The following is a 9,101-nucleotide window of genomic DNA, read 5'->3' as shown; positions in this document are numbered from 1 at the left end:
GAAATTGATTATTCTCATAGTAAATTCTCATAGTAACAAAGAAAATTGCATTGCACTTTTATCAGTCGAGTTACATTAATCCACATTTAAAACCATCTTGCATCACACATATCTCCAAAGACAAATGATTGCAATAAAACGAGGTGTAGAGTAGACATTTCTTTCTTTATCAGCATGATGGATCTCTTGGTTTATTGTGATCATTTTAATTAGATTTGATAAATGAACATTTGTTTTAATATTAGTTGAATGAAAACTGAAAACTGCAGACATTTGCTGACTCCATATGTTATTTCTTGTGATTAAAATGAGGAACGGAGTATGAGGGAGTCGAGCAGGTTGAGAATGACCTCACACTCATATTTGAGAATGGCAAACATGCTCAGACAATAACAGCAGAAATAAAAACAGATAATGACATTTAAGCTACTTTATTATCTACTAAATATTTGTATAATAGATGCGATTGCAGCATTTTAATGTGATGCAGAATGTACCCAGGTGTGTAGGTGTAGTTAATCTATCTAATCCTACACAATTTGCAGGACATTAATCGACATGAGACATTTTGAATCATCTGTAAGATTTCTTGAGATTTTTGTAGGTGCAGTGGTATCCATTTGGGGTGTTGTTCTTAAAAATCAAGATAAAGGCAAGTGGAGCATCGAACAGCAGGCTGGAAAAGTGCAGAGTATTGAGAAGTGCTTTAGAAAGACATATGAATCACACTTTGAAAATGTGACTGAAGGTTATGCATTACGTAGAGTATTTGCAGAAGTGGAAATGACATTTGAAGATGATTGTTGAACACTCACATCTCAGGTTAAAATCTGTGGTATTGCCAGAGAAGACAAAGTAAAGTAAGTATTAACTTCATGAGTCAGATGAAGGATTCTCTTCTGAATCACAGGACTATGTCAACATATTCTGTTACACCAAATACACAAAATAATGATCTTTAAAATAGCATCATATGACCCTTTTAAAATTTAACTTTTATATGCTGTAGATGGAAACTTATCTAAAAAAGTGGCTAAATCTTTTTTTACCACTATTGCTCAGAAAAGAAAAATGGCTTTTTGTGACAACATGCCCCAACAGTGGCACATATGGTCGTGGAGTTGTCTCAGTGGAAACTAGCCATTAAATAGGCTTTTTTTTTTTTGCTGGAAAAAGCAAGCTGTACCTTATTGTACCGATTATTCGGATCTTTAGTTTCTTTTAGGCGATGTCAGTAATAGTGTCATATCATCACAGCTGGCTTTGAAACAAAGCATCATGTACTGTGTTATCGCCTCAAACCAGAGCAATGTATCACAGCTTTGAGGCTTTGAGTGATAACTGTAAGATGACACCATTTGCATCTTAATGGTAACAGTTCACATACTAAATATCATTTCTAATATATCTGAGAGAAAGAGGTATTTCTGTAATAAGACATATGTGTATTCTACTGCCAGCATTAATTGCAAATGCCAGTAATACACATGCCCAAGAGTAAATTAATTGAAATGCTTAATGTAGTCACTGGCAAAAATGCATAAATAAATTAAAGACTGTAAATCAACAGTGTCAAATGTGGAAATTCTTAATTAAGAAATATTTGATCACTGAATGCCAAGACTGACGGATCAGAATCAAGTATTCAAAAGAGCCACTTATAATGGCAAATTATTCACTATTGGGTCCATGTGTGTGTTCAGTGAATTACTATCTCTGTTTTTCAGGGCTGCAACAGAGGAAATGTCAGTATTTTATTTTATTTTATTTTATTTTATTATTATTTTTTTTTTTTTTAAAGACTATAAATACATAGTTCACCCAAAAACCCTCATGTCGTTCCAAACCTGTATGACTTTTTTCTTCTATGGAATATAAAAAATATATTTTGTTCAATGTTGTAACCAAACAGTTTCCGTTTCCATTGACTTCCATTGTATTTTTGTCCATAATAGAAGTCAGTGGGAACTGAAACTGTTTGGTTACTAACATCTTTAGAATATCTTCATTTATGTTGCACAGAAGAAAGTCATACAGGGTTGGAATGACATGAGGGTGAGTAAATGATGATAGAGTTTTCATTGGTGGGTGAACTAACCCTTAAAGGCACAATACGTAATTTTCGTATTATGCCACAGTCGACCGCTTCCGCTCCTTCCGGTCGTGCGTATGTGGGAAAATAAAGCAGCGCTGTTTTATCATACTAAATACATTTGAAAGTTTTGTTATAATGCTACTCTGTGCGGTCGTCACCTGTCTAATAAAACGCACAAAATATTAAAGCGTATTTGGTGTTTCCATGTTTTCTACAAAACAAAACCGGAAATCGAGGGGTTATGACGTCATTGGCAGGCGACACAATGACACTATGGACACGGTCCGTGTCACTAGTTAAAATTGCTTATTTCTCTGGATTTAAACATTCTTCGAAACATTTGGTATAATGCAAGTACACAAGTCAGCAAAATATATAACACTGTTCTAGTGGTTTTTGGATATTTTAATAAAACAAATCTTATATTTTGTGCCTTTAAGTTATAATTCTAAACAGAAATTGAATGTCTTAAAATGTTTGCCCATTTCTAAATTTGAAAATTAATTCGTTGAAAATTGACTAATTAACAGTCAGTATGTCCAAAAAAAAAAAAGTCTTCATTGTGCTGTAAGCAACCCATTTTACTCCAATGATTAGCAAATACTTCCTCAGGGAATAAGCCAATTACTGTAGGACTCACATACTGTCCAAAAATGCTAATTTAGAAATAAACTATGCTATGTTGCATATGATAACATTTTAAATTAGCCCTGGACATTATTTTTGTTTCATTAATATTCAGCCCCAGTTGTTGACAACAGAACATATTGGATGATAGCATCTGCAGCTGAGACCAATTAGCAAGAAGAGAAACATGAACGCTGTGTATATTTGCACAGCATAAGGGTTGAATGCAAGGTTATCTTTACCGCACTACAAAGGACGAACAGCCTCCAAGGTACAGGATTACTTGCTCTGCACCTAACTGAACATGTGCCAGTAACTTGTGTCCTTGTGTTTTATGTGTTTATAAATATAGTATTCAGGAATTGTCCTTGGTCACCTGGTAAAGTCTGCTGATACTGGCACCATGGTTATTTTATTTATTTATTTATTTTGTATCCTGCATGTCTCAGCTGCCACTGGTGCACATCGTAATATTGGTTCATGCCCCCTAAAGTCATTGCACCCTTGAGCCAGAGCAGTCGGCCATCAGGGAACTGTCTGAGATTTTCTGGTTCAAATGTGTCTGTTAAATGAGACAACAAAGTAATATAAATGGTCTGTTTGGTGCACTAAATTGATGGTGTACAGTCTTTGGCTGCTCAAATTCACCTTGGGTTTGTACTGAATTATAACTGGAAACAGTATAGCACCTATTTTGAAGCAATCATTCAGAGCAAAACAAGCTTTTAGATATCAAATATGTCTTGCAAAACGACTGTTACAAAACATACTTTTATGATAGTTGTGTTTCAGACTTGCAGTATTCTATAACAGTTCTGTTTGTATTGATTGCCTTTCCTTTAAATGTAAGCAACAAGGAGCTATTGTATAGTTCTTTATCCGTCTTTATATTTGAAAACGTGTATGCGGGAAGTAAACCTGGAGTATGTGTATCAAATCTTAATACATACATCATATTATGCAATATAGAGTTAGTCAATGAGACAATGTCTTTCAGCAGAAAAATGAGAGAAAAAAGTGGGTGTGACGCTAAGCCCAAAAGATTAAAAAGATCATGGGAGGAGTCCAGTATAGTATCAGTAGAAAAATTCAGTTTTCCTGCTTTTTTTCTTTTGGGAAAAGCATGCAATTTTGGCAAATCTGATGGGGATTAAGAGGCTGATTAATGCCTCCCGCTCCATGTCAGTACCCTTTTTCTTTTATTTATATTTAACTGCTACCCATGAGACTACAGGCATTACTAGCATCTCAGTGTTGTTTGGTTTCCAAGTAACATTTTTCACTTGTGAATGAAACCGAGCTGTCAGAAATGTCCTCTGTTGAACTAAATTTGACTTCATCTCACTCTTAGTTGAATTTGTGAAGCATGTCTCATCAGGCAGAGTGAGTCATCAAACTGGCCTTTGGCAATCTAATTGATAAACGGCATTAATCAAATGTGATGATGACAAAGATGTTTTACACAACTTTTAAACAGTTTAAAGTTGGCCCTGAATCCAAATGCATATATCAATCAGATCTTTTGACACGTCTCTTCAGCACTGTAAATCGTCAGACCACCATCACCAAAATCCCGCTGGCAGATGGCAGCGAAAAGACTGATTTGTTATACTTATCAAGAGTGATTTGACTGATTTCACTGGATTGAATTTACACTGAACAACAAAAAAAGTTCACTTACACAGATGAACCATGTTTGGTAGTGAAAATATCACTGGCTGATTCTCATTTCATTTTATGTGCGCACAATGAACTTAAATTGCCAAATGTGAGTTTTCCTTTACTGTAAAGTAGGATTATTAGATACATAGATTGAGCCTTATTCAAAAAAGCCACATCTTGGCTGTTTATAAGTATTGCTATACCACTGGAAAAAATCCCCTTGGTAGTGACGTCTTCATCTGCCAAGATATATTTCTCAGACTCCAGCAGGTCTCAAAAACCATAAGACATCTCTGCCTTTATCCTTTGTAGAGTTTCAAAATATTTATGTTCAAATGGGGCAATTTATCCACTGTCCTTCAATGCTTTTGTAAATAATCTTGAATGAGAAGCTCCTTGGTGGGATTTTTATAGTTTCACATTTTACCTTGTGCCTCAACACAGGCCCCATCTTGGGTTACATGAGGACACCACTAAATGCAGGTGTAAAAAAAATATATTCTGCAATACTTTTAAATACAATAAGCCATTTTAAAGGAAATGTTCACTCAAAAATCACTTAAAATTGGCTTCAAATTGACTCACCTTCAGTCCATTTAAGGTTTAGATGAGTTTATTCATTGGAACAAATCTGGAGAAATTTAGCATTACATCACTTGCTCATGAATGGATCATCTGCAGTGAATGGGTGCCGTCAGAATGAGAGTCCAAACAGTTGATAAAAAAAAACAATAATCCACAAGTAATCCACATGAATCCAGTCCATCAGTTTGAAGTTAAAAAAGTCTTAAAGGGTTAGTTCACCCAAAAATGAAAATTAGCCCATAAATTACTCACCCTCAAGTCATCCTAAGTGTATATGACTTTCCTCTTTCAGACGAATCCAGTCGGAGTTATATAAAAAAATTGTCTTTGATCTTTCAAGCTGATTAATGCCACTCAGCGGGTGTTGCATGCATCAGTCCAAAAGCACTTAATTAAAATGCACCCATCCATAAAAAAAAGTGTCTCACATGGCTCCGGGGGGTGAACAAAGGCCTTCTGTAGCGAATCAATGCGTTTTTGTAAGAGAAATATCCATATTCAAAACATAATAATCACTTTAATGTAGCTTGCGCTCAGATTCTCTAAATCTGTACCAATAAAGAAACAAACCCGACATGTATGGCCTGAGGGTAAGTAAATTTTCAGTTCGGGTAAACTATTTCTTAATATGAATTTATTTTTAAATATATATTTCTAATTCAAATATGGTAAACTGAAGTAGTTTGCAACCTGAGCTTGGCCTTGAATTTCTTCTCTTATCAATTCCCACACATTGTACTGTACCAGTATATCAGGTTTCAGCAAATAAGCAGATTCTCAGAACGCCTTCAGAAGTCTTTCTGATGTTAATTGTTTGTGCATTAGAAAGACTTGGGAACTCTCCAAGGAACAGTCTGTTCACGGCAGGGAGATGTCAGATCAGCACGGCTAATTTAAATTTCGAACTGCACAGGTGCTAAATGTATATAAGCTTTTACTTCCTTTTTAGGTCTAAAATCAATCAACTGCTTTGTTGTTTGATTCAAGCGCCAGCCATGCATTTCTATGTGGGTGGCAGCTCTGTGGAGAGAGTGAGGGACGTCAAATGTAGGAATTTGTGACTTGAACAAATGAAACACTATTAAAATAATTTGTTCGTTTGAAATAGTGCTTCGGTGCATAGCTAATTCGGGACTGTTTGTGCTATGATATCTCAAATTATGTTTGACAAGGAGCCATGCTATTACTTTTCTGAACAATTGTGCTCATAATTGGTCTTAAAATTTAAGGAGGGACCTGAATCACATCTAGAGACCAAATGTGACCCTGGACCACAAAACCAGTCTTAAGTCGCTGGGTTATATTTGTAGCAATAGCCAAAAATACATTGAATGGGTCAAAATGATTGATTTTTCTTTTATGCCAAAAATCATTAGGATATTAAGTAAAGATCATGTTCCATGAAGATATTTTGTAAATTTCCTACTGTAAATATAGTAAAGTTGCTTTGCAACGATTTGTATCGTGAAAAGCGCTATACAAATAAACTTGAATTGAATTGAATTGAACAATTAGAAATCAGTGGTTAAGTTGTATTTACAGCACTGTTCTGGAACAGTTCAACCCAAATATTCAGATGTGTGAATATCTCTCTTGATCTCTCTTCTGGAGCCCAAATATTGGCCTATCCTAACAAACCATACACCAATGGAAAGCTTATTTATTCAGCTTTTATGTATAAATCTCAATTTCGAAAATTTTTACCTTATTACAGGTTTTGTGGTCCAGGGTCACAAATTGTCATGGTAAAGCAGGATTTTTTGTCAACCCAGTATAGAATCACCCAATTATTTGTTTCCAACTAGTTGTTTGTTGGCTATTGATTTGATTGATGCTTCAAATCAGTATATGCAACGTCTACAAATGGTTACCTGCATCTTTCCTCATTCCATTTTCTTCTGGTGCAGTATGACTCTCAATTTGTCTTTTGCTGTTTGGCATCATTCATTCTCATCTACCACTCAACATTATGAAGATATATCACTTCTGTCATTGTTTAGACTCTGATAGAAATACACACATCTTCTTTTTGTTCTCCAGTACATTTAACTGATGAGAGAAAGTGTTGTCACTGCTTGAAGTCGTTCTAAATGTCTGATGCAAATCTCAAATGATGAATCTCCAAGAAGACTGATTTAATGTCTCTAGACAAGTAAGAGAGAATCACTATTGATTTTCATTTGAGATATTTGGCAGGAAATAAAGAGGATGATTTCATGTCTCATTTGTTTCTGTAATGCAAACTAACAAATGACCTGAAATCTATTTGGAGGCCTGTGGTACGAGGTACATGTCAAATCGCAAATACCAGATTGCTTGCAAGGTCTAACTGGACATCAAAGCTTTTAATAATCAAAGTGAAGACCAAAAGTGATGTTATTCAGGTGACAGTGTTCAGCTTCACATCTGGTCTCTAGCCAGTTTTGAGGATAAGCCAGACACTGACTGAGGTTTGCATATTTGCACGGACTCAAAGTTTATACTGTGGTGATCTTCACATAAATTTTTTGGGGATTTAAGAAGGAGTGTTGACCGCAGCAGAGCCATATTTCATATGCCCCTTCCCAATATAATAGTTAAGATTACCTACCCATATAATTTTTGCTGACCTTTTGGGTTCTCAACCATCATACTAAGGGTATTAAAGTCAGATGCCTTTCTTGGACAAATGATCTCTCCATAAACAAAAGGCCAGAAAGAAAACAGTGACAGTTTCTGGAAGCAAACTCTGCATTAAAGGTGTGTGGTGTTTTCTGCCCCTCTAGTGGCAACAATCAGAACTGCAAAAGTCATGATTTTTTTCAAACAGGTTTCCTAAATCCCTCGCATCAGTGTCAAAATGCATCAAAAATATTTTTGATGTTTTCATTATATATTTTTATATTCGTTTAATACATGTATATGTATTATTTGTTATATTATTTGTTTTAAATAATGCAAATAAATAAAAAATTTTAAGATTTTCAAAATAATGTTATTGTATTCTTTACTGTCTAGGTTGCGATATAGTCCAAGTGATATGTGAAAAAAAATGTTTACTTTTCCATAAAAGCATGAAACTTGGTACACTTGTACAGTTTGCAGCCCTGAACATTTTCTGAAATGGAGCCATTGCAAAAACGCCTCGTGGTCGCCATGGCGGCCATTTTCCTTTCCGCCATTACCAAATTCTGCATTTTATATTATATCTCCTGAACCAAACATGATAACACAGAAAAGATGATGTCTACCCCTATGTTTCATGGTCAAGGATTACAATGATATCATATACAACAACATACACTGAATTCAGTGACGTTGTGATAAGAATTAGAATGAAATCGCAGTATCTAAGAAGATGCAGAATGAAATTTCAAGCATATTTCCTGTAAACTTAATTTACAATAAACAGAAAACTAACATCTGTATTACCTGCAGCTAGATAGCATTTGCAAAAGGTCACACTGTTACCTCTTCCTGTGAGTTAGGAAACACGTTTATGGATCTTAAACCAATTACAGCACTTAAGATGGCCAGATGAGATGACGCTCCACCATTACTCTGAGCAAATGATAGTGGCTGCTCATAAACGCTGTTTTTTTTCTCTCGACAGATTCAAAAGAATGTTGACCAGGTGAAAATAAGTAGCACATATTTGTCAAATAAATGCATTGAAAATGTATTAAGATTACAAATGTACTCTTATGCAAGACATTTACTTGTAGACACTGAATGGAAAGGAGTCTTGTTGATTTATGGAATGGCTGTATGCATGAATGACTGTATCCACATGAAACATGTGGTTTTGGAACATTTTCATGGTGTAAATGTGTGAAACCCATGTGATCACATGTGAAAAAATGTGGACAATATGTGATCACATGTGCGAACGTTGTGATTGCACATGTGAAGTTCATGTGGTTTTTCTGTAAGGGATTGTGTTTTTATTTATATATATATATGTATGTATATATATATGTGTATATACAGTGGGTACGGAAAGTATTCAGACCCCCTTAAATTTTTCACTCTTTGTTATATTGCAGCCATTTGCTAAAATCATTTAAGTTAATTTTTTTTCCTCATTAATGTACACACAGCACCCCATATTGACAGAAAAACACAGAATTGTTGACATTTTTGCAGATTTATT

At 35.0% G+C, this 9,101-nt stretch overlaps 1 protein-coding gene across 1 annotated transcript in view; it reads left to right on the top strand.

Moving 5' to 3' along the window:
• The first annotated feature begins 2,971 nt into the window (after nucleotides 1-2,971).
• The window catches only part of LOC107680696 (isotocin receptor-like), a 23,433-nt gene continuing 17,303 nt past the window's right edge, over nucleotides 2,972-9,101 (top strand). The window contains exon 1 of the mRNA XM_016476705.1: nucleotides 2,972-2,993. The gene's annotated coding sequence lies outside the window, so the exon portion shown is untranslated. The remainder of the gene's footprint in view (nucleotides 2,994-9,101) is intronic.

Source organism: Sinocyclocheilus anshuiensis, unplaced genomic scaffold (assembly GCF_001515605.1).
Source record: "Sinocyclocheilus anshuiensis isolate Anshui unplaced genomic scaffold, SAMN03320099.WGS_v1.1 scaffold396, whole genome shotgun sequence".
Classification (NCBI taxonomy): Eukaryota; Metazoa; Chordata; class Actinopteri; order Cypriniformes; family Cyprinidae; genus Sinocyclocheilus; species Sinocyclocheilus anshuiensis.
Note: the sequence above shows the minus strand (reverse complement) of the source record. Positions and strands in the feature narration are given on the sequence as shown.